At 39.3% G+C, this 25,321-nt stretch overlaps 1 long non-coding RNA gene across 1 annotated transcript in view; it reads right to left on the minus strand.

Moving 5' to 3' along the window:
* The window catches only part of LOC308060841, a 78,744-nt gene extending 53,804 nt beyond the window's left edge, over positions 1-24,940 (minus strand). The window contains exon 1 of the long non-coding RNA XR_013926929.1: positions 5,270-24,940. This is a non-coding gene — a long non-coding RNA (uncharacterized lncRNA). The remainder of the gene's footprint in view (positions 1-5,269) is intronic.
* Positions 24,941-25,321: the final 381 nt, after the last annotated feature.

Raw genomic sequence — 25,321 nt, forward strand, 5'->3', positions numbered from 1 at the left:
CATTTGCTGACCCCAGACTATACTTACATACTTCACATGATTTCAGACTGAATATTACTTTCCTCTCATACCCATTTTCATTTAACTCTGATCTGTCCCTTTTCTGAAATTCTGAGCTGGTTTTCATAAAAATCTTATCTACAATCAAAGTTCTGATTCTGTTTAATGCTCTGGGACATGGCTTTATCTCATGTTATTATTAAAAATGGAAATCTCTTTTATGCAGGTATATTTTTGACTTCTGCTCTTCTCTGTTTGGAACAAAACCTGAACCAGCATGGCCAAGAATAGAAGCAGCATCACTCAGCTCCCAATTCTATACTTTAACCACCAGATGATGCTTCCTGTGTGTATATAAAATTTAATTTAAATGCAAAACTCTATATTTGCTTCCGCTTATGATGTGTTAATGTTATTTTTTACATCCTGCTTCTCCTTGACCTCCCTTGTCCTCCTGAGCTTAGCAGATTTTCAAGGTCCATTACAACAGTGGAGGAAGGTGTATGTGGCTACTTTTCACTCAGCCTGTATGTGAAAGGTTCCCATCAAACAGCTGGGGATAGCTATTGCACCATAGCCAGCCCTGTTTGAACAAAAGACTCCAATGACTCTGTGTGAACAAAACTTTTGATAATGCAGATATTTTAGGAAACAAGCAGAAACTTTTCAAGGATATTACCACCAACCAAGCATTTGTATTACTCTAGAGTTCAGCACTTTCAGTATGTGATGAAATGTCCAAAAGTCCTTTTTTTGCTGTCACGTGTATGAATTGGGATGCATTCCACTTAAACTGAGGGCATCATATTTGTATGAAGTAGTGTAAAGACAGAGTCAATCCCAGCCAATCAAATAAAAACAACACTGGTTTTGTAGGTAAAGTTACCAGATAAGTGGATAAAGAATTGTTCTTAGTGTATTATACTCTGCCAAGAAATTAAGACTACCAAGAAATTAAAAAATAAGTAGAAACATATGCAAGGCTCAACAAAAAGGCTATATTGCACATCAATCTATTGAAAAAACTTTTAATAGTAAAATTACAGCTTATTTATGACTATGACATTTCTGACTGTAGGTCATGAAGTTGTTTTCTGAGTGCAGAAGGAAAGTAAAAGAAACACGTTATTTTCTACAAAAGCTTGAGTTCTATTTAAAAAATGTTGTCAACCAGAAATGAGGAGGAGTGTCTGAGTAAGAGCAACCACAACAACAGTCATTATCTTCTGAAAAATCAAGGCACTACAATGTATTTGACCAGCAGTATGATCATATGTTCATATCATTTTGATCAGGAATGAGAGCTTGCTAAGCTCCAAATTTGTACAGCACTGTCATTGAGTTAGTAAACAGTCACGGTGAATTAAATATTTGCTGCACTGAGAGATGGTCAAAATTGAAATTTCTGTTCTGAAGGAAATCCTGACCTTTCAGAATCTGATTATGCTCTAAATCAGAAAGAATGTCACTACTTCAGATTTTCCCATTAAACAAATGTCTTGAAGAAAAGAGATTTGGGGATCTAAAACAAATGCAGTTTGGTAATGACAAAACAATTTATTTTTATACGATTGAATGGTTTGAGTTTGATTTAGTAAGAAGCTTTACATCAACTGTATCTAAGTGTTATCTAAACCACTTCAGATAACATTTCATGTCACCATAGTAATGTGGTTAACTTTAATATAAAATGTAAAACTCAGGACGGAATGAAGAACTGGCATTACTACACCAAAAGATTTTTACAAAATGAAGTAATTATTTCTGACATTTCTCCATGTATATCTGCACTGTATCTGTTATAAAATCTTATAATATTGACTACCTTTCATTTACTGGTCAAAACCAAAACAATCCTCCCTTTCCCTGCCCCCAGACTATTCCACTGGAAGATGTGATTAGTTCTGGCCTCACTGAAGTGAGTGGGAGTTTTGGCATTGACATCAATAAAGTCAGCACTTTATTCACTGATTTCAGGACTACTTGTGTACTTGCATACATGCAAACTAAGTCCTATATTGATCTGGAACTTTAACAACAGAACTTCCAAGGAAAATGACCTCATCTCAGTCTCAACTGAGAGCATAAAGCAAGACTCTTAAACATAGTGCATAGACTCTCAAACAAACAAAAACATTGTCTAGCCAGATTCTGAGGCCATTTTCCATGATTTTACATCACCTGGAGCAACAGCAAAAATAGATTATTTGAAAATCAGTATGACCAGTCCACCGCTTTTGAAGTATCTTCAACCACAGGAAAATAGTGACACACTATTTTTACCATACACTTAGGAAAAAAATCATTACTGTTACTGCATTATTAAAATCTGCAACTTATAAATAAGGTATTGATTTCTGACATTAAGAAGATACTATTCTAACAGTTAACGTAATAAACCCAAACCATATAGGGACATAAACAAAAGGAGATTTCACCTAATGTGGGCTAATATGACCCAGAGGGCAGATTACTATCATCTAGCGTTATCAAGAGGCTCCATATATTTCTCAGGAAACAAGTACAAGCACTCCCAACAAATCGTGGTGCTAAATATATGTTTGTCTGTGAGTAGGGCATTGTCTTCCATCTTGGTTATGCCTGACAGAGAACTTTTCTTTTTGAGTTCAGAAAAAAAGAAGAGTAGATTCTCTTCTCCGTTCCTACATAATCCCTTGAGCATGTGCATTGTCACAGACTTGAAAAGCCTTGTGGGACCCTTTTGTCACTGAACAGGCAGGGCTTCATTGCCCACTATGGGCTTCTCTACCCATCTACGCTGCCCGTGACTTTTCTGATGGTACCTTGGAGACTAACATTCTTTTGGATGTCCACTGGCCTGGATATAAATATGAAGCTGAAGATCCTTACATCGTCTTAGGCCAACACAGTCTGAAGTGACATCCTCACTGCTGCAAATAATAAAAGACTAACAACCCACCTACTTCCAAAACCAACAGCCAGTGCAAAGTAAAAGTTGTCTTAATTTTAAACAACAGAGAAGTATACTTAAGAGATTAAGTACGAAACAATATTTCAAGCATGAATCATGCAATGCAAATGACTGCAAAATGCCACTGAAATTTTCAGAATGATCACTTAAAAGCTTCTTTGTTTTCTTTAAATGAATGTTTATTTTTGGTACATTAGCTCAGTATTTTTGGTATCAGTAGGTGGAATGTACACTCCAATCTAAACTTCATGTGAGTATTAGCCGAAGCTTTGCAACTACTTTCATCCAAACAAATGACTGTATCTAATACTGCAGTACAACCTTTCTTAGTCTCCAAAATACTTTTGCAAAGGGAGTAGAATACTCTGAAGATAATTAATGCGATAGGGAGTTTTCTTTATCTTAATGTCATTATTTGAAACTGACTAAATTAAATTTGTTAAGTAACCTGGGGCACCAAATGGAATAGGACCCCTACTTTCTTGGTACAGAAATATAGTAGGAAACAAAGCCCTGTCACAAAGCACACTACCCAAGCAGTCAGGGTGTAAGAAAAAAGTTCTGTCAGTCCTATTATGACTGGCCCAAGGGCAACTCACCTATATTCCCAGAGCAAATACATAACAGGGATGGAAACTTTGCAGGTGTCTCACAAGTGCCAATGTCTTAAGTCCCAAATATCACTACGGAAGAACCTGCACTGACTCCACTGGATCTATATTTGAACTACGGCAGCCAGATACAAGACAAAACAGAGATGGGAAGTAAGCAAGCATCCACTGCGATACTAGTCTAAGGACCAACTCTGTGTTGACAGATGTGTTGTACCATTTTGACAATGCAATTCCACTGAGGTTTTCTAATCACCATATGAGTACTGCTGGATGTTGTTAGTAAATTTGCCACGTTTTAAAGACACAAAAAAAGGTTAAATAACTTGCTCTATTAATGTTATGCAAATTTTATCCTATGTTTTTTAATTATCTCTATGGACAGCAAAAGCAAATAAGGTGTTTAACAGTAATAAGAATTAATGGCCTGGCAGGACGTGCAAAAGTTGCACAACAAACTTGTGGATAATGGCCAGCAGTCTACATTACCACAAGCATAAACTACAGTAGCTACAAGGATGATTCCAGGCCAATTAAAGTTCAGTAAACATTTAGCGTCTGTGGGTTCCTTATGGTTTTTATTGAGACAGAATGAAAGGGTTAAGCACATAATTCTGCACCCTTTTTTCTTTTTTCCTTTCTGTTTTTCTTTCTTTGTGAAAGAGGAGTCTCCCTAGATGTCTCCCAAAGTCTGAAGCTATCGCTGTGTTTAATCATTTTTGGTATCTTTCCTTCTTCTTTGCAGCAATTTTGCCTGAGCCCTCCTGGGATTGGTGTTGCATTACAGATTCATCAATGATTTGCTGCTTACTCTACATTATCCCACAAGTGCTGAGGCAAACAGTTCTTTGCCAGGATCAAATGATGTTCTATATTTGCCTGCAGTTTAAAATCTTGTTAATGTTGACACTTTTGATGAAAGCTCCACAGTGAAGCTGGAATGACTAAAACCTGCAGGCTTTGGTGACTGCCAAATAAACAGGACTCAGGGCATAAATTTTTTTCCACGTCCTCTACATGCCCACAGGGGCATCATCAACTTTGGTGACATCTTTACCAGAAACAATATCAAATAGGGCACCTAACACCCGGTCTGTGGGTGATGTTGCTGATGGGGGTGACAGGGTGACTGCTACCCTATATGGCTAAACCAGTGTATCTGAGAAAGAACTTTGCTTTAAAGTCAATTAACTTTAATGGAAAGACTCCAAATTACTTCAATGATCTTTGGACCAAGCTCAATAAGAACTAATTAGGTCTCCATTCCAAAGGTTAGTTGTCAGAATTATAAATGGATTTTAGGGTTTTTTTGTTTTAATATTGGATGAGAGGCTCTTTTTTTTTAATTATTTAGAGGTACTGGCAAAATCATAAATTGCAAATACAGATGTCAGTCAGTGTTTAAAAAAATAATTTCAGATAATGAGACAAATAAAGAAATTTTATACATTGTGCATTCATGGGGATGAAGGAAATGTAAACTACCCTTAGCAACACCTGTAATTTAGTTCTGTGGTATTTACCATACTCCACAGCCTTACCAAACCTCACGTGTGTTCAACATGAGTACAACTAGGTTTACTGACTATAGCTTCCAGTTTTGCCAACAAAATCTAGGACCAGAGCTGGATTTCTCAGAACTCATCTCACTCCCTTTTCTTAAAACTTCTGGCGCAGAAGAAGATTGTATCTCTGAAAAACTTACCACAAGACAGAAGCTACTTGAAGAAAGATGATGATACAGGTTCCTCATGTGGGAGTGATATCACAGCAAATGGCTGAGCAGTCTTGGCACTTTCTAAGATTTATTTATTCTGGCAGCAGATCATGACCTGCAAATCAAATTAAAAAATGCTCAAAATCTGAAAGTCTCAAAGTAGAATGGGGTGAATTATGTGATGTAATTAATCTGATGATTTTCCTCCTAATTTTTCTTCCTTATAAATTGTTCCAGTAGGCCATGAATTTTTTTCTTTGGACTTTCTCCATTAGTAAAAATAAATTGCTAAATCATTTCTACATAATGGTCAAGTAGCTTATTGCTTTTTTAAAGGAAGTTTTCCTGAAAATTGCAGGAAATACTTTAAGTTCAAAGCATAATCAATATAATATGCTCAAATTATATTTATAGCATACAAGACAAGAGGTGTAATTCTTCCCTATGAACTGGTCAGACAACAAAATGATTTAACTTGGAGCGTAGTCTTCAGAAAAAGACCTAAAATCTGTTTTTGCGTACTGGAGTCTAATTCTTTCTGGCACTAACAAAATGTCAAGTCATATTCTGGCAGAATGTGGGCCTGCACCTTTGCTGTTGAGCTCTGAAAACCAAATTACAGGAAAAGAGGAGAGTCTGTCTTTGTGGTATAATGGAGGGGATGAGAGGAAAGACATAGCTCACACCCGCACATGGTGCATACAAAGGAAAAAAGCAAAAAGCTCTTCCTGTGGGCAGGGACTGTTCCCTCCTTTCTCCCTGACAGGAACTAATCCCTCTGAAATACAAGGAGGGGGAAGGAGGATGGTTGCTCCCCTCTCCTCCATCTCCCACCTCACTTGTACTCGGCAAAGGGACAAGCTCAAGTGAATTCTGGCACAGAGGTTTTCAACAGGCTGTCCCCGACCTGCACCTTTGCCAGAGGCTATGTCAGCTGAAACGTGCATCAGCTCCGTTCCCCCTCCAGGTCACAGGTCACTATCTTAAAGCAGATCAAACATCAGGGTGCAAATGGCATGCACTGAAGGTCACCTGATGGAAGCCATGGTGGGCATAAGCATGTGCACACTCGCCATTTGCTCTGTGTGTGGACATGAACCACTGGCAAACCTGTTTGATCTGAAGTGTTGGTCTGCAGAGGTGGCTTGTAGTTAACAGTACCTTGCAGAGCTATAGGTTACCTGCAGAGCTGTGGTGTACCCTGTACAAATCCAAGCTTTAGGAACGGTTACACTGTTGACTTGAGCTAAAGCCAATGAACTGAAAATCAGTGTCTTGACAGTCTTGTAGCTGCACTGAATATCAGTTACTCAGATTTCTAATTAATAGACAGGCCATATAAAAGATTTTGAGTTTATAAAAACTGGAAGAGACCATATGAACTAAATACCTGTGCTGACGCCAGCCTAAAGGCTCAATTAAGATGTGCAAGTATCTTTGCAACTCGTGTTAAAAATAATAACAGAACTGGGACTAATTTATGCCCAGTCAATCAGAAAGATCTGTAATGTGGAAGTTTTTAACAAGCTGCTGCCCAACAGTTTTGACATGTTTTAAAACAAGCCATCCTGATCAGCCCTGTAGAGGCTAATGCTTCTAAGCTTAATGACTCTCTAAAGAGGAGGAGGCATAAAGATTTAGCAACTCAGTAGACGTGACTGCACAGACCTCTGCAGCCAGCTTAGAAATGACAATTTGTTAATAAAGAAGTTTTATATTATTTTTTACCAATGAAGTGAAAATAGAGCATTGATTAAGCAATCCAAGCTGAGAGTATTCTATCCAAACTAGAGAACTTTCAGACTGGCAGCTGGTTTCAAGTCTTTGAAATACAACTTCTGGTTGCTGTTCAGTGCTTAAAGATACCTATTCTAGACAGAAATTGATGTCACTTTGACACTATAGTTCACAGATGGATTTCAGTTGTGCGGGCCATGCCACATGCACAACACTTGTGTAAAAAATGCTTTTTGTCTCAACTGCTACAAAATGAGGGAAAGGATTAATAGAGGCATCGACAAAAACGTTCTCCATACAAATGGAGTATGGCTGAAGAATACCAATAGCCCAGCACGCTCTTAACTCACGAACACCCCTCTCTTCTGCCTACCAGATAAGGGCATTTGTATATAAATTCAGACTGAGCCTTTCACATGCAACACTAGTTTTCGGCACAACTCAATTTCTAAGCTCATTTCCTATGAACTAATTTTACTGAAGTCACCATATGTATTCAATAGTAAATGAGAACTCAGTGTCTAGAGATAATTAAAAATATTCGTGTTTTTTTCCTTTGCAGTGAAGAATTCAATTTTCCAAGGAAGCTTTAAATACAAGCTTTTGGCCCTCACAGATATTAAAGTTTGAGTGACTCATATTCTCATTCCCTTGTGTAGCTACATTATTAGATTGTATTTCCCTCAATTCATCAGAGAATAGGCTATGTCCATAGCCATGAAGCAGAGATAGTGGCACATCACGGAAGGTTAAATCCAGACAGGAAAACAGGCCCCCAAGTAGAACAGAAGCAAGAAACATCTAAATTGTAATACTCAGAAGGTATTATGGAGCCTTTTTGGAATTAAAAATAATATGATTTTGTGGTGAATATTCAGATCTTATGGTGGTTTTGTTTTTAATACAATAAACCTGCAAAAACCCGCATGCCTTTCACTACAAATCTCCTAATGCACCAATGGAAAACTGCTGCAATGAAAAATTTTCACCTTAATCAGGTCAGTTTGTTTGGACAGACTGCTGAGTAAATACCTATGCCATATTATTTGTATTGCAGCTTTTTCTCCACAGCTAAGAAAAATCAATGTAGACATGTAAGCCAAGTAAAAAATATGCACTATTTTTAACAAATATGCATTAAAATAAATTATATGCTTTTTCAACTAGTGATCTGTACATTTTACACATCTGAAAATTAAACTTGTTATTTTTGTCCCTCTGGATTTGAAATCAACACCATCACACTAATAGGCTGGTAACAGAGGGAGTGTCCTTGCTGTAGAAGAACTGTTTTTTTGAAAAGTTCATGCAGGAGTTCAAATCTTAAGGCTTAAGATCCTGTTCCCTGAAAATCTTGTTCAGAAAGCCAGCACACATACTGGAAAGGGAAGCTTTCCATAACCATTATCTATTATCCCTGGTTTACCTATTCCCTCCACATTCTTGATGGCAAAGTTTCTAATTGTTGGAAAGCCTACATCTTCCCTTAAAAAAAACTACCAGAACAAGAGAACAAAGCAAAGATTTGTGTTGGCTCTTTCAGAACTGAGACTGGGGAAAAAACATTACCAGTGGTAAAATTCCTTAGAACTTTTTTTTTCTTGAGATTGATTACTGAGCATGAGATTTGTTGGGTGAATAAATGCAACTCTGGGACCAGCCCAAACCCTCTTTTAGTGCTCTTTACAACACTTTGCTGGTACCTGACAATTCTGTAGGTATTCATAGCCTGAGTACCATCTTGATCAGAATTTCTTTGAAATTCCTTAATATAAAGTTATGTGAGCACTTCTTTGAGATTTGTTGCTGTTCTTTTGGTAAATACAGTATGTCATTTCACTGCCAGAGAGAGAAGTAATAGCTTTGTACATACATGAGGTGACACTCTTCAGAACAGAATTCCGTTTCCTCTTCTTTCCTATGACCCAGCATCCTGCCTTGCTGTGAAGCCGACTGTGGCTGTGTGCCCACTCCCTGACTTACGCCATAACCACCAGTGGGGGTTGTGAAGGCTGCATCCAGCTTACTCTAAACTTTGACAGATGGATGGCAACATGGTAGTCAAGAGGTGTCTGGAATGGTGACCCAGATGTCTTGCTGGTATGCAAATAAGACTATAAGTCAATCGCCTTGCTCTTTAAATAGTGAACACCCCAGGGGGCCTGTTGAGCTCCAGCACAACAGTGGGCTGAATGACAGGATTTCCCCTTGAGCAGGGATGCCCTTCAAGGTTACTCCTTGAGGCTGAGAGATTCCTTATTATGTCAGATACTCGGTAAGTGAATTAGGAATAAACAAGCTGAACCTTTGAAATCTTAGCTAAGTGATATAAAGGATTAACCATGCACTACAATCCTTTAGTCATAAACTGTTGACCAAGTCTGGGACTATGTCTGGATCCAGCTGCATCTCAGCTCCCCTCTGAGAAGTTCAGAATGCAAGGGGGTCCTTTCTGAACCTCATGGTTCCATGGGAGGGTCTCCCTGACAGTTCCTGTCTCACCCTGTCCTCTATGCAGTAAATAATCAACTGTACCTATCAACTGAACCTTGTTAAACCAGTCACATTTACTATTGAACTTTTTTAACTCACTACTTTATAGGAATAAACTATATTGTTGCTTCTTTCTTAGGAGTGAAGTGCATCACTCCATCTGCAACACTGACACAGCAGTAAGTACTGAATCAGATACAGATTCCTCACTAATGCTCCTGAATCTTTCTGGAACACACAGGAGTGACATTCCAGCTAGGTTTTGTTGGTCAAACTTAGATTCATTGATATGCTGCTGAAGTAAATGGATGTATTTGTACACAGAAGAGATTTGGCGGTGTGGGGTTTTTTCCATTCCCACAGCAAAAAAATGACACCATCCAAAGCAGCTGTATTCATTAGACTAAAAAGCAAAAACAAACCCCACTTTTTTTCATTAACTCACTATTTTAAATGTATTTCATAATTTATTTGTAGTGGAAAAGGATCTATAATTAGAAAACACAGGAGAGTCATATTCAGGTCACATTTGTGCAACTCACCAGCTAATCTGGAAATCTGAATGTACTGAGATTTACTAATATCTTTTCAGAATTGTGTGTAATTTTACTTATGAATAGGTTTAATCTAAAAGGAAGCCTTTTATATACCAAAATATATTTTCCGCGTTGTCATCTACTTTTTTCAGTCATTTCACCACTGTTGCTCAAAATTTGTAAATTAACAGCCAAGTAAGGTTTTGACCCATCCGCTGCCTTCTCCCTGTAACAGATCAATAGCTAATCTATACCCACCTACCGGACTGGCTAAAAAATGCAATGGTACCAGTCGAGAACAAGAGAACACGCTTTCTCCTTCTACCAACTACTTTGTCATACAGTGACAGATTATTACAGTAAGTGCAACAGTAGGAAAATAAATGACATTTTGTCTCTTTTTCACTCCCAGTATCCTACTGAAATTTCCTACTTCTATTAATGTCTGTAGTGGATGAAAATAGGAAAAACCTTTCTGCAACTGCGAGGCATATTAATAAGTCAAGGAGACTGAGTCCAGCTACTGGTCATGCCCTAAATGGATGACACTGGCTTATTTTCCACATTTCACAGTGACCATAAAAAAATGTTTGCTTCTTTTGGCTCTGGATGTGTTTTATGCATTTTAATTGCAAGCTTTTTGGGGCAGAGTATGCTGCTGAATATGCTTTTCCAGTGTTAATGCAACACAGCCATGATATATTTTGAGACCTGATAAAATTCCAAGTAGTTACCAAGAAACTTTCTTCATTCAAGAATTTAGTTTTTTGAAAAACTGTTTCCCTAGGCATTCAGGACAGTACAAAGATTTACACATTTGCAAATCACCAGGGTGCCAAAAGAAAATCTAATAATACTTAAAAAGACAGAAATAAAACCCGAGTGAAGTGGCAAAAACGCTATTAGAGAAATACTGGGCACCTGGACAAACCCCTGCATCCTTCAGTTTCCAAGCAGTTTCATCTTCCAAAATATCCTGCACTTTTTTCTGATACTGCACATGTATCGCTTAAACAGCTTTTACAGTTCAGTTAAAAAAGCCACTATTCTGAGCAAATGCTGCACCTAGTAAAAGTACTTGAAGGAATGTAGACCCTGATCTGCAACCCTTTTCTCACACAAATTATCTTCATAGCGTTGATTATGACTTTGATTATGAGTAGGATTATTTATGTAAGAGAGAAGCAAGGTAAGCCCAGGAACTTTAGCGTTGCACTAGCATAGAAAAGCATTGTAAAACAACAATTGAAAACGCATTTGCGTTCTCTCAAGTGATGTTTATTCTGTAGCACAGGAAAAGGACAGTAAATTGAACGAATGGCTTTTACAAAGTCGCAGCCAGCAACTAACAGGACCTTCTAAGAAGAGATCCCAGGTCTAACCTGAATGAATAACCATGTCAAAAATAAGGTACTGGAATTAAGCAGAGTCCACACAATGCCAAAGGTACTGTGAACAAACTAAAAACATCTGAGAAGTTAGGAAGTACAAAGATAAAGTTTGAATTGCCAAGAACCCAACGGAGTTACATCTTGCAAAGAATATGAAAACAAATAGTAAAAGGCTCTTCGGTAGTATAAATAAAAAAAAAAAGACAAGGAAAAATGCTGTGCCACTGGAGGAAGGATGGAGTAGAGACTAAAGACAACACAAGGAAAGTCCTTGAATAAGTATTTTGCCACAATCTTCAATCAGAAGGTTTAAGTTGAATTTAGAGACAAAGACAGGGTGAATAATGAGAATTCAGATATGCAAATAGAAACTACCACAGCTAACACAAAAGCTCAACTCAAAAAGTTAAATGCATCAAGCTTGAAGTCTGGTTAATAACTGTCTCTGACTTCTAAGAATTTCTGATGTGTAATGTTGGTACAGTGACGAATATTTTTAATAGCACCATCAAGTTGGGAGTGAAACTGAAAAATAAGAAATACGGCTTCTCTACATAAAAAAAAAATCTGTGAAGAAAAATAAAAGAGGAAAAGAGGAAATTGCAAGCTATTTCATTTGACCTCATTAGTATGAAAGGTCTTAAAATACATTTTGAGGGAGGCAGTATATAGACACAGAGATAAATGAAAAACGGGATAACATGCAAGAGCAGTTTACCAACAGGACACCACACAAACTATCCTTATAGTTTTCTTAGATGAGGTAAGTGATTGTCTGAACAGATGAAGTGTAATAGATCTCATCTTTCAGGACTTTAGGAATGCAATTGACACCATGTTATACAGTATTAAGGAATGTGAGGACTAAGGAGAAGACCTTTTTGGTGGTTAAAAAACAGCTAAAGGAGAAGTAGTAACAGGTAAGTGTCATTAACAAGGGATGCATCAAATTAACTGAGATTAGCAGTGATGGTCTTCAGAATCCATCCTGGGCTTCTGCTACCCTTTCATAGCTCTTGATCACTGTGACTCAGGTAGAAGAGTACCTGTGCACTCTTGTACTGTCAATACATAAGAACAATGGAACCATACAAATACAGCAGCTTGAAAATGGGAGCCATAGAAATGCAATAAACACCAAGATCATCTGCAGAAAATTCAGATATAGCCTGGGAGATGACCAGGTAGAGACACGTCAGGACTGTAGTTGTGAATGACAGGATGACAAAATGGGTAACATGATGAAAAAGTCAAGTGAAACTGTAGGACATAAGGATGGAGATTTTCAGTAGAACCTGGGAGTCCTCTGTGATCATGTCCAAAGTGTAGGTTGTGCTTCACCCGAAGTCCTATATACATTCAAGGAAGATGAACTCAATGGGGAAAAGTACAAAGAATGGCTTATAAAATGAGTGAAGGAATGGAGATCCTCCATCCAAAGATAGCAAGAGAGCTGTTTAGTCTAACAATAAAAGCGCTAAGTAAGGATATAACTGCTGCTTAGAAATGCCTTGAGAAAAATACCTCCAGGTGGTAAAAGTGTTATTCAAGTTAAAGAGCAAAAAGTGGTGGGGGAGAAGGGGGGGAAGGCAGTATACATGCCACACATTCACCTAGGCTGTAAAGAGGAGACCTAGCAATAAGCCTATGGGTTTCTCAAACAGTCTCCCTAATAGAAGAGTTAGGGCAAAATTACAGCCTTTAAGTTGGAGCTTGAGATACAAGTGCAAGTATCACATACTGTAATGCCCTCTAGAATGGCCCAGTCCCATTGCTTGCATCTACTGGTCACAAAATGTCCTTTAGCTCTTCCGTGAATAGTGTGGTGGTGATATTTTTACTGCTTTGATGTTACTGGTGTCATTTTGGAAGACATATCCAACAACATTTACCATTCTATTTTCCATTTTTCACATAGAGTCTTCATTACAAAATCCATGTAAAACTAATTATACAGATAAAGGCTTTTGATGCAGGCTACTTTTAAGTGAAAATAAATAAGAAGAATGTAGGGCCCAAGATTATTTGAATAGCTAGGGCTCGCACAAATACAATCAACAGGAGCTTTAATTAAGAATAATTAAGACTTTTGTGAAATAATCCAGGGTAAGCTGTGGAATTGTTTTAAAATTATTATTAGGCACTCAGATTAAGTTTGTCAGATGGGTTTTCAGTGCTCTAAAGTTGAGAAATTTAATGGACATAGTATGTTGCTGTATTTTCAGAACTTGTGGAGAGAGAGGCATCTCTCCTGAAGACAGTGAAGATCAGGCTCTTTGTATGAGCAGAGAGGATCTGGCCCAAACATTCCTGTTTGCAGATGATGACTTTACTGTACTATTTGCTTTGTCTTGGCACAGTCAATCAGCAGAGGAAGTGCAGTGGAAATAACAGAGCCTTTTCTCTATTTGGTGATAACATTTTTAGCACTTTTACGGAGAAATCTGAAGAACCACAGTAATTTCTGCACCACAGAAAATGTGTTGAGCAGAGAGAAAAAGGACAGAGAGGACATCAGTACTTGTAAAATATAAAACAAAACGCAGGAAAATATCTGAAAAAAGGGAATGTGAAAAAACAACTCTTAAAACACATTTTAAGGAAGTATTTGAAAGAATCTTTCCAGGACATAGTGCCTATTTATACCCATCAAGTTTACACCTATCAGAACACAAATCAGTGGATTTATACTAGGGATCAATCTAATCCGTATTGTGTATCCAAAATAATAGGTTCAAGGGATTAGCCAGGACAACAGCATTTTTATCAAATAGAATTCTTTTGTATCCATCCTCACATTATCAGAAACATGGCTATCTTCTAATTAGCACATCTCCAACTTTAACCTTTTGTCTTGACTGCAATCTCTTGGATTAGTGGTGATGTTCAGCATCCTCAAAACTTCTCCTTTCATAAATTGACTATTTCCATGGTAACAGCTGCTACTTTCATTCTACAAGCATCAAGAAAATGTGATTTCCTTTATATCAGTGGACCAGGCTGGGTGTGCAACTTTGGCCTTTGTCAATGCTCTTTTCAGACAAAACTGTTTATTCCAGAACAAGAGGAAACAGGTGCAAGCACGATTGAAGAGGCAGTTGTTGGCTGATCCATGAAGCAGGATTGGCAACAGTCTGAAAGGGAGCTGTCGGACAATCTACCTGCAACGCTGGTAGGTTCTGCAGCTGCAAGAGGGAAGGACAAGCGCATTCAACAGCAGCCACCAAACTTAAATAATTATTTTCTGTGGGGTTTTCTTTTGTTTGTTTTTCTATTTTTCTTTTCTTTTTGCTTGTTTGTTTGGTGGCTCCACAAACCGTAGCAAGACATCAGCTAAATACCCCCACAACAATAGTTGAGAAACACTTAATGTAAATCAAGGGTTCTCACTCAAAAGCATTGAACTTAACCCAAAAAGAAGATCAATTCATTGCTGAGAAACTGACATAGCTTTAATGATCAGTGTCTTCATCTTCAACACTTACACCAGTCTGTAACTAAAGTCCTAACAGCTTCAGTCAGTTCCCAAAGTAGCATCAACTTCACTGGGACCAGCAAACACTCAAAACAAAAGTACTTTGTCTCGTGCCAGTCATGTGATTTTTTTATGGAAGTTTTTCAAATGGGAGACTTTTTCCAGAAAACTCATCTATTCTATATGAACTCACTCTGACACCTTTACCTTCTTTGAAACTGAAGGTTTCCAAGTCAATCTGTTAAGGTGAGAATGGATAGTCATACTCACATGTACTTCTCCAGCAATCCACTGAAATAATCAAGTTTTCCCTTAGCCACAAATGTAAGATTGTGTCAGAAAACAGAGCTGCAATTTCCCAACATTAGTACTGCATGTTGAGTGTCTTAAATTATTCTTTAAAATATATTTTTAATTTTTAAATGAAATTTTTAGCACTCATGTGAAGGACTGGCAGACAGCGAAGAGACTGAAAAATGAAACATGACTCTAGCAGCCTTTTTTTTCTTTCCTTAATTCCTCATTAATCCTTTCAGCACTAGACCAGGTGATTGCTTTCCTTTCCTTGCATACTTTTCATCCCAGGTGTCCCAATACCTGTGAAAAATTGAACCCAGTTTGGATTTGGGCCTACTGTTTTAAACCAAAATTACCAAGTGATTGAGGACAGGCTGCTTTTCTGAAAGTGAACAGTCAATGGCTGCAGTTGTGCAACCTACGTAGACTCCTCTGCCTGTTCCAAGAGGTGTTAAGATTGTTTAGAAATGGACTCATTTCTGACCCTCATATGTGAGTGTTTATCATGCTTCTACATCTGCAGATTTTGTTACCATCATGAAGTACCAAACCCAACACCAACAGTAAAGCCTGACAGCTTCTCCCACCGTATCCAAAAAGGAAAATGCCACCAGTTAGAAATGAATAGCAGGCTGTAGACGTACTGCAAGCACTAAGCTAGTACATTTACATGAGTATCACAGAACTTGGATGCCATTCAGATTCAAAATCTAATTCTGTCACTGGTTCATAATCCATAAAGGGCTAATTTAAAACTCTCAGTTCTGGGCTCACATTAGGAAAGCCTGGGTTTGAGTTTGAGCTCAGAGTCCTAAACTCGTGTTTATTTTCACTTCAGCTCACAAAAAATTGGTGAATAATCCAGAACTGCTCATCCAGGAAAGATTCCAAAGGCTTGCCAAGGTCCAGACAACAGTCCATGGAAAAAAACAAGTCCACAGATCTGCTGGCAGGAGATGCCTTTATCCATGCTCAACTCGCACGTGTTCCTAGGGTGGTTCTCAAAAACAGAACACCCTTGGGAAAGGAAGGATGAGAGAGTTAATTGAACTGTACCCATGAATACCACTCAGATTTAATGCAAAGGAACACCAAAGAGATTACTGCAGATTAATGAAGAAGAGGAAATGGTTGGCAGGAGGGCTTGCTTGCATGGCTGGCAACAACACAGAAACAAAAGCATTTTATGGGACAACTTGTAGAATCTGCATGTAGGTGTTTGCCATGTCAATAGTAGCAGTCCATACTCTGGTGCCACAGTCCAGTTTTGCAGTTGTACTACAGGCACCAGGACTGTTAAGGTTTGATACCCCACAGTACTAGCCTGCACCCTGTTTGGTGCCTTCCCTTGAAGTCTGGCCCGACTTCCACCGGGGAGAGTGGTATGACTCTACCTGCCTTGGCTCACGGAGTTAGGAGAGGCACAGGAGGCAAGCAGCACTCATTTACCCCTTTCCTCAAGGGCTGTTCTTTCTCCCCAGCAAAACACCAGAGCAGAGCAGAGTTGCTGTACCTGTATGTTTTACAAGGATCTGTGGATTCTAGAGAGTTCAAGGACCAGATGGGGCCAAGGTGGAAAGGCCCATACTGCAGAAGGATAGAGAGGAGGGGACCCCACTTCCAATGCCTTCCAAATTAAATCCTTAAAGGGTAAGTCCTGCCTTCCCTCCTACCACCCCTGCAACAACATCAGCTGAGATCTTACAGGAAGCAGGCTAGGGAGGAGACCGCTGTCCTGACCCACAAGTCCCAGAAATTTCACTCACTCTTTGCTCAGTAATGTTAACAGGATTGCTATATTTAGTGGTTTTACTATACTTTTTTTTTTTTTTTTTTGATGGTGGGGGGGGCGGGGGTGGTGGTGCATATCTGTAATATGGGAGATTCAAATGGCATTGCTTTTTCTTCACATTGTTTGTGTCTCCAGCTTCTGGCAAGCAGTGCATCACAGGCCCTTCCTACCTCATGCCAGGGAGACATAAAGAGCATCCCTGCATCACTGTCTCAGCTTTGAGCTTTTCTGCATGCTTTTACCATATATTAATGGAACTCAGCCCACACCAATCGGTGAGCTAATTACTGTCTGAGCAGATGGTAAGATAGGCCTGAAAAAAATATTTGGTACTTTTTTATCATGTGAGGGAAATGTAAGAGGGAAAGGATGTCTTTTCCCTTTCCTGAGGGCTGTGGCAAAAGTTAAAGCAAGCTTTTATGATCAGCAGAGTTTCAGGAACAATTACCCAGCTCCAGTGGATGCATACCTTACATCTAGCTCTGTCTGATTCCCTCCTCTGTGGTTTAGTTTGCCTCCTGGGCACTTCATGTGCTGGGGGTTCATTGACTGCCAGTATGCTAGTTCAATCTGCTCCAGGCACCGGTGTTCAGAGAGCAGTGTTGTGAAGGAATCCAAGATACCAAAACCAGGAGCAAACTCCTAAGGTACACATGATGAAGAGGTAATAACGTTCGTTCCTACATTCTGCGCAGTTATCTTGGAGAGATGCTAGCACAGTAATGCCCTCTGTGGGAAACTTGCTCAGTGCTAACTTTCCATTGGCGGCCACCATACGTGTTCAGACAGAGATTTAAATAGCACTGTACTATAAAAATTAAAAGGGGCGAGAGAGGTCTGTGTGAGGATCAGACCTCAAAATGTGATGCTGCAGAAGAGATGCTGTATTGGAGCTACTCAGGCAGAAGGCTTCATATTTGGAGAAGGAAGAAAAATAGCTTGCCAGATGGCATTCCAGCAGTTAGTTGCTAGCCAGGATTTTCAAAGTTGCACTTAATACCCCTAGTTTCACAAAGATCACACTAGCAAAATGTTAGGGCTTAGTAGACCAAGGATGCATTTGGCTTATATTCCAGGGCCCTCTCCCTGATTTTAGTATTGATGACAATGGAACAAACATCTCAATAGCTGCACAGAAAGGCCAATGCACAAACGTGCTATACTCAACATATGGAAGAAGTCTGAAACCTTTCAAACCACTTATGCTTTCATGAGAAAGCTGTGGATATCAACAGCAGAATGAAAACCTAAAATGGGAGGAAGAGGACTGTATCCTACCATACTAATTTGTACTGTTAGAAAGGAAGGTAAACAGCAATGTTAGGTATGCTGAGGATTTTCAAAAGTTGTATTTATTTTGTGTTTCCTTTCAAAAACAATGTTTTAATGAATACGCAGCATGCTGGGTCCATGGCACTGGTAGTGTGTCCATCACCATGGTACTTGAGCACTCAAGCAAATGATTAACCAGCAGAGCAAATGGAACAGAGGTAGAGAGACAACAGGCACTGTGACAAGCTCTTCATAGAACTGCCAGTACATCTCTATCTGGACCTTTACTCCTTCAAGCTTTCCATTGTCCTGTCTTTCACCCACACTCTTATGATAACCAAATCTTTTCTTCTAAACAGTGCTAAGGGATGCAGAGATCTCAGATTGGCTTAGGAGGAAGGGTGAGATTAACAAAAAAAAAAAAAAAAAAAAACAAAAACAAACCACAACAAAAAAAAACCATCCCACGAATATTTTCATCAGGAAAACGTTGCTTAAGGACACAGTAAGGAAAAAAATAATTTTCATTTGCACAAACTGATTATGAATTGACAGACTTCATTATGTCTGCCATGCCATCAGTCTGACCACTTGGAAATTACTTTTCTGAAGAGGGAAAACAAGTCTTTTCCTCATTGAGGGCCAAAATAACCTTTCAGGAGACTGATGCTAACTACTGTTAGCATTATCTCATAATAATGAAAAGAATACATAAAAACATATGGCTATGGGCCTTCTGGAAAAAGTCTGGAGATGGCACCAGCCCCTCTCACACTTCAAATAAGTAGCAAGTTACCAGCAACTCTGATGATGCTTGTTTAACGTATGTGCATATAACTACTTTCAGCTTTTTCTGCCTTGGGATGCTTAAGCAGAGAGACCTCTGGGGTTTTGGAGAAAACGTATTCTGTTGAATCATCTACGCCTTGCTGTTTTGTTTTCTGTACAAAATCTCTGAGGAGTGCAGGAAAGCAGAGGGCCTTGCGTGCAGGCAAACTTTAGAAAGACTATCTCCTTTCAGTATTAGGGAATTATGCAGCTATAATAGAACCCTCACTGAAGTTTCCTGTTTTCCACCACTAGTGAAGGCAATAATACTGTAGTTTAATTAAAGTACTGTCTTGTAGAGTTTTTTCTCTTTACTCTGTATCTGCTTCACACTTACGAAGTAGTTACATCCTCTCGATTTCAGTTTTTCCTTTAAAAGAGGACTAAATGTTGGTGACAATGCCACATTACCAGCAATGAAGACTCAAGTGCTCTCCTCCCTATGCAGGTACAATATGCAGTGCTACCACTGTGCCTCAACAGCGGTTTTGAAGCACTGCACCACCCGCCCATACTTGACCTTGAAACTCTGGCTGAAAGTTCACTTTAAGCATCAGTCTGATTCTGTTACCTCTCTTGAGTCTAAATTATATCCATCACTGTCATCTCTAAAGATGCAGATCTACTGCACATTTTATCAGGCTTCATAATCAAAGCTAATGGAAGATATGTTTGTTTAGCGGTTGTAAATGGTTTTGAAGATCTCAGTCTCAGCAAGGGTGATGAATTAAGGATGTCAGCTGGGCAAACAGTTAACTTTTGAATGAATTTAGCCAAAATTGATCACTGAAAAGCTGATATGAAGCTTTCAAGTTCGTATTATTTCACATACTTTAGCAGTAAATATTCCGCCCCTTCTTGCCATCTAAGTCACGAAGCATAAAACTGGAAGAATCAGCAATGATGCCAGCTTCTCAGACACGAGACCAACTTTTGATACTATAAACAGGTATGAGAAGCCACTTTTTGACTGCAGCAGAGAGTACAGCCCTCAAACAGTTTAGTCCTCAGCTGACTCAATTTCTCCATAATAGCAATTCTGTTAGGCTATCTGAACATGATAGACAAAGCGTTTTATCCAAAAACACAAAACCCAACAACTGCAAAGAACTATTCCATGACACAGCTATTTATTGGAATTACCTGGTTTTTTATTCTCTCTGGTCCATTTCAAATAAAATAAAATAATAACTTAGTGGGGAAAAAGAATTCTCTTAAAATAGTTGTGGGTTTTTTCCTCTCCCAGGTAATTTGGAGTCAGGAAGAATTCAAAATTACAGCAATAGTGTTGAAAATTACAGGGTAAAGTTGGAAACCTCTGGAGGTCATCTAGTCCAACCTCATGCTCAGACCAGTGCCACCTTAGAACAGGTTGCTCGGTATTAAAAGGAAAAGAAAATCATTTAAAACAAAAAGAAATACAAGATTAAGACTTCCCCTATGCCCATTTGGCAACAGAAGAAAAAAAAAAAAAGGCAAGAAATGTTTTCCTGAAACATATAGCTCTTTTGTGTTGTTCATAAGCAAATATGATGAATGTGGAAAAAATCTACAGCTGCCTCCTTTGGTTGACCTAGTTCCCTTTCTTTCTTGATGCAGGTGACGTTTAGCACAGCATGTGGCAAACTCCGGCTCAGTTGCCAGCACTGCTTTGCCACACTCCAGGCCAGAGAAGCCTAGGAATGCTGCACGTTCAGCTCCGGTGACTGAGAAAATGTTCCGTATCATTCATTAGCAGTCCCTTCCAAGCGAAGGAGCCGACAGATGCTGAAAAGGGTTCCACCCCATCTTTCGGCTGTGAAAGCAAGGCCTCTAGGGCAGGGCCTGAACTATACAGCAAAGAACAGGGTGGGAGAACCTTAAGAGATCTGAGTGAAACCCAGATGACTCATCAGAAAGTAAAACGTTCCTTTTTTGGCAAGAGGTTTAAATATTGCTGTGCTGCAGCACAGCAATAAATGACGCTGAGCTCTTGGGACAAACTCCTGTGCACACTGATATATCTAGCAGTAGGGGCTATTTCACATCTCATTAAGCAAAGAGGTTTACATGACAATTAACACGTTAATTAGCAGTGTCTTTTTCACAGGTGGAGCTGCAGCTTGAGATTTAAACATTTTTAGACAACTGTTTCATAAGTGAAAATGAAGGAATAGTTTCTTATGACTCAAAGTGACAAGGACTCATATCCAGAACTGGCATAGGAGTATTATTTGTCTTACGTACTGAAGGAAGGACACTGCAACCAGATGATGGCCTTTCCCGTAACTTCTGTGCAAGGAGGGCCTCTTTGTATATCTGCAGCCTGCCATTCAAAGCCTAGCCTATAGTGTGGGCAAGATGCCAGGCTGGCCACTTCATAAGCTGACCATAAAAAGCCCTAATGTACCACAAAGTCACAGAGGCAAAGCAAAGCCTGGACTTGAACAAGCAGTAGCTCTCATCTCTCAGCCACTGACCTGCATGGCTGCCCAGTACAAGAACCCCTTTGATTATACCTGTAGAGAGATGACCCATCTCATCATCATCACCAAGAGAGAAAACTCTTCAGCAAACACCAACAAGCAATCACGCTAATTTCACTGAAAATAGGTGTGGGCTATAAGAGAATGTTTATTGCCCTAGAGCTTCACATTTTAAATAAAGAACTAATAATTCCGACTACAGACTACTTAAAGAAGAGTTGGTACACAAGTACGCGTTTCCTTAAACTGCAAGTATGTTTCTCTCTGAGGCTTTTGTTCAATATCATCTTTAATTCATATTCTCTTTTGAGAGAATGGATTTGCAGGAATACAAGAAGATCTAGCGCAGTGGAAATGGAATGAAAAGAAGAAAAAATTAGAGACTGGAACTTGTAGCTTTCAAGATCAGGGGGATTCCCTCTCAGATGGATGTTGGCAACTCATGGAAAATAGTGACATGCTTTATATATGTTATCTTTCACTTCACTCAGGTACATACTGCAAGGAAGCTGTGTTCTAAACAGTTTATAACAGACAACTATCATATTAATCTTTTACATATTTTGGCAGTCAAAGCACAGAAAAATCACTGTGCCGTAGCCTTACCTATCATACCACTTACAAAATAAATCCAGGGTCAGGAGGAATGCTAGATAACTTTTCCTTTAATTAGCTTTTCAAAGCTGAATGCATTTTTTAATATAGGATTTATTCCTTTTATTTATCAGCTTGGCTTGTTTCAGATGGGTACTGTCTGACTGACCTCTAGATACCCTTGCACTTGCTCTGTGATATCCCCAGAATGTCAATGCTTCAATTCTTCATCTTTCATTTCCCAAACGTTTCTTATTGGTCACTTCTGGTACCAGCTGAAGTGGAAGTTTATCCTCTGATAATCTGTACTGCTTTAATGGTTCCCAGCGTCCTGAGGATATTTTCCAAGTGTTATGGTGACACCAGCTGAGATCTTGGCAACAGAAAAGTGTTTCATAGGCTTATTTCCTAACTTAGTCTCTTGTTTTAATTGTGCTTTCCCAACCCTCTGTCAGCCCCTTGATTTCTGTGGCTTAACTCCTTTTGTTATTGCTGTATTCCTTCTTATCACTTCTCAGTATCTTTCTGATAATAAAGCCTTTGAAGAATCTGGGGGCATTCCCACCACGCATCCAAAATCTCTTAATACATTTCCCCAAGCCTGCAAGTCACATTTGTCCTAAAGCTTAGCAAAATCCCCTCTAAAAGGAACAATAGTCACATCTTCTTTGTATATTTCTTTGTAAACTACAGTCCAGGAACTATAGCACACAAGCCTTGTGAAATAATGAGCATGTTTCAAGCGGTTCTAATATAAAATATTACACATAAAACAAGTTACCAGTTTTAGCATGTCTCCAAAATAACGTATGCTTGGAAACGCTTATCCTTGTAGCATCTCTATCTCTTTTTTTTTCCCCACAACAAAATTAGTCTTGCACCAGCATGCCTGAAAAAGCAAAATTCTCATATAATTTCAATCACTCAGTTCGCTCACGACTTTTATACAGCTGACTGCACACCTATTATCTCACCTGAAAGAGAAACTCTGAGTTTGCTCACCTCAGTCACCTGCAGGATCTTTGAAATGCCTCCTCTTGTGTTCCTTCCAAAGAGTGCCTTTCTGCATCTCCCAGCCCATTCCCGAGTCCACTGAACATGCAGTCATCAGTAAGTTCTGGCTAAGTTATCCTATGCAACTCTGAAGAAAAAAGGAGAGACTCGCAGATGCTGCAGAAGGTCTTCTTTGCTCTCTTTGAAAATTTTGTTTTCTTGGTGGTCTGTCACAGTCAGGTCTCCAGTAGTAAACTGAACAACCTATCCTCCTGGCTCTTCTCGTCTTTTTCTTTTCTGTAAACACATAATCAGTGCTTCAAATCCTTTAGGTATCACAAACTGTATTTCTCGATTGCCCTCTACTGACTGCTAACTAACACTGCCTTCCTGGAGGATTGGCAAGCAACAGATAGACAGTACGCTCTCCTCCTCTGCCCTCCCTCAAATCAATAATGATACACGATGACCAGAAGTCAACACAAATCATTCTATTTTTTCCTTTGTTAAAAAACACCAGGCGAGATTTACAGTTTGTTGGCCAGCCATGGTAGCTACGAAACACTAAACAACAGAAGCAGGAAGCAGTTACTAACATAGGTCCGCTAATGTGGGTGGGGTGGGTTTTTTTTGGGTGAACAAAATCCAGGGAAAAGTAGCGACAAATGCATTCTGCCTTGAAATGCGGGTGAGTTCACTCCACTGATGCCATAAATACCGTACCAGGGAGCTGGGGGTTATCTGGTTTTGACGATCTGGTCCTGTCAGTTCTGGATGCACAGAAATACTGACTTTTGATGGGAGTTCTGCAGTTAAGGGGGTGGTAGAGAACCGTGAACTAGAGGCCGTGATTTCTTGGTCATTTTCCCTGCCTCTAGAGCGTGACTTGTTTAGTACATGCAGCACCACACCTAACATGAGAAACATAGTTTCTGCCTCATGGGAGGATACTGGGACAAGACACGTGATACACTGTATATGAATGGCACTGGGAGGTGCTTTTGGCATTGCTGTTGGGAGAAGGAGATCTGTAATGCAAAGAGAAACCAGTGAACTTAAAACTGTGAATGGCCCAATGCAGTTTCAGGAGTAGAAGAAAAAGAAAGTATAAGCATTTCAGACAAACTGGAAAAGACAGAAGGGAAAAAAAAAGCAGGGGTAAGACGAGTGTAAGAGTAGGGTGGGGGGAAGGGAGAGAAGTAAAAATGAATCCTTTGCATTGTATTAATCACTGCTTAATTAGTACAGTACGCTGCTTGTTAACAAAATCACTCAGGCACTTGTTCTCACAAAGAAAAAATTATCCCGAGGTGTTAGTGCAAGGGCTCTGGCCCACCTGCACCGCTCCAGGGACAGGGAGGACTCAGGTCCCAGCTCCAGGCAGCAGACACCCCCCCCCACCCCACCCCCCACCCCCCAGCGTACCCCCCTTTTGCTAGGCAGAGCCTGGGAGAGAACATGGCACTATCCGGCCGCGCCATTCCTCCTCTGCCACCAGGTCCCCTCGGGGGTAAACATGGCTAAAAATCATAAAAACAGGCCCCCACACCCCCTCCCCCAAGAAGTGTTGCCATTATTTTTGCTTATTTGTGTTCAAAAAATACTTTTGGGGTTTTTCACTGCTACTAAAAAATGGGAATATCTCATTGCCAAAAATCTGTTGACTGATGGACACAGGCTGTGTTTTAAATAGGTATTATGTATCCACTCAGGAAAGGTAGAGTTCACACAAAAATTAATCATCAACAAAGCCAGCAACATGGCAACGAAAAATGTAACATTGGAAGGTCCACCGAAAAATTGATTTTTTATTCAAAAATAAAGTCAGCAGAGGCTCTAATTGTAGCTTTATGAACGTTTCATTAAAAAGCCCAGATTTATTGACTGCACTGTAAAGCTCTTCTATTAAAGGAAGCCTAGAAATTCAATTTTTCTCATGCTTTTCTACTTCTAAACCCCTCAGCTAGTCCATGTTAGAAAATAAGAAATAATTATATTTATTCAAATTCTGTGATAGAATATTGAAGCCTGCTCAGATGAATACCTCTCCTAAATGAACACCATTACCGACAGATCAAAGAAGAAGAATGTCTAGCAAATGAATGGGGCCGAGGGAATTAATAAAACACACATCAAACGTTGAAAAGCCGAGGGTTGGTGGGTTGTT

This window comes from Falco punctatus, assembly GCF_963210335.1.
Source record: "Falco punctatus genome assembly, chromosome: 3".
Taxonomy (NCBI): Eukaryota; Metazoa; Chordata; class Aves; order Falconiformes; family Falconidae; genus Falco; species Falco punctatus.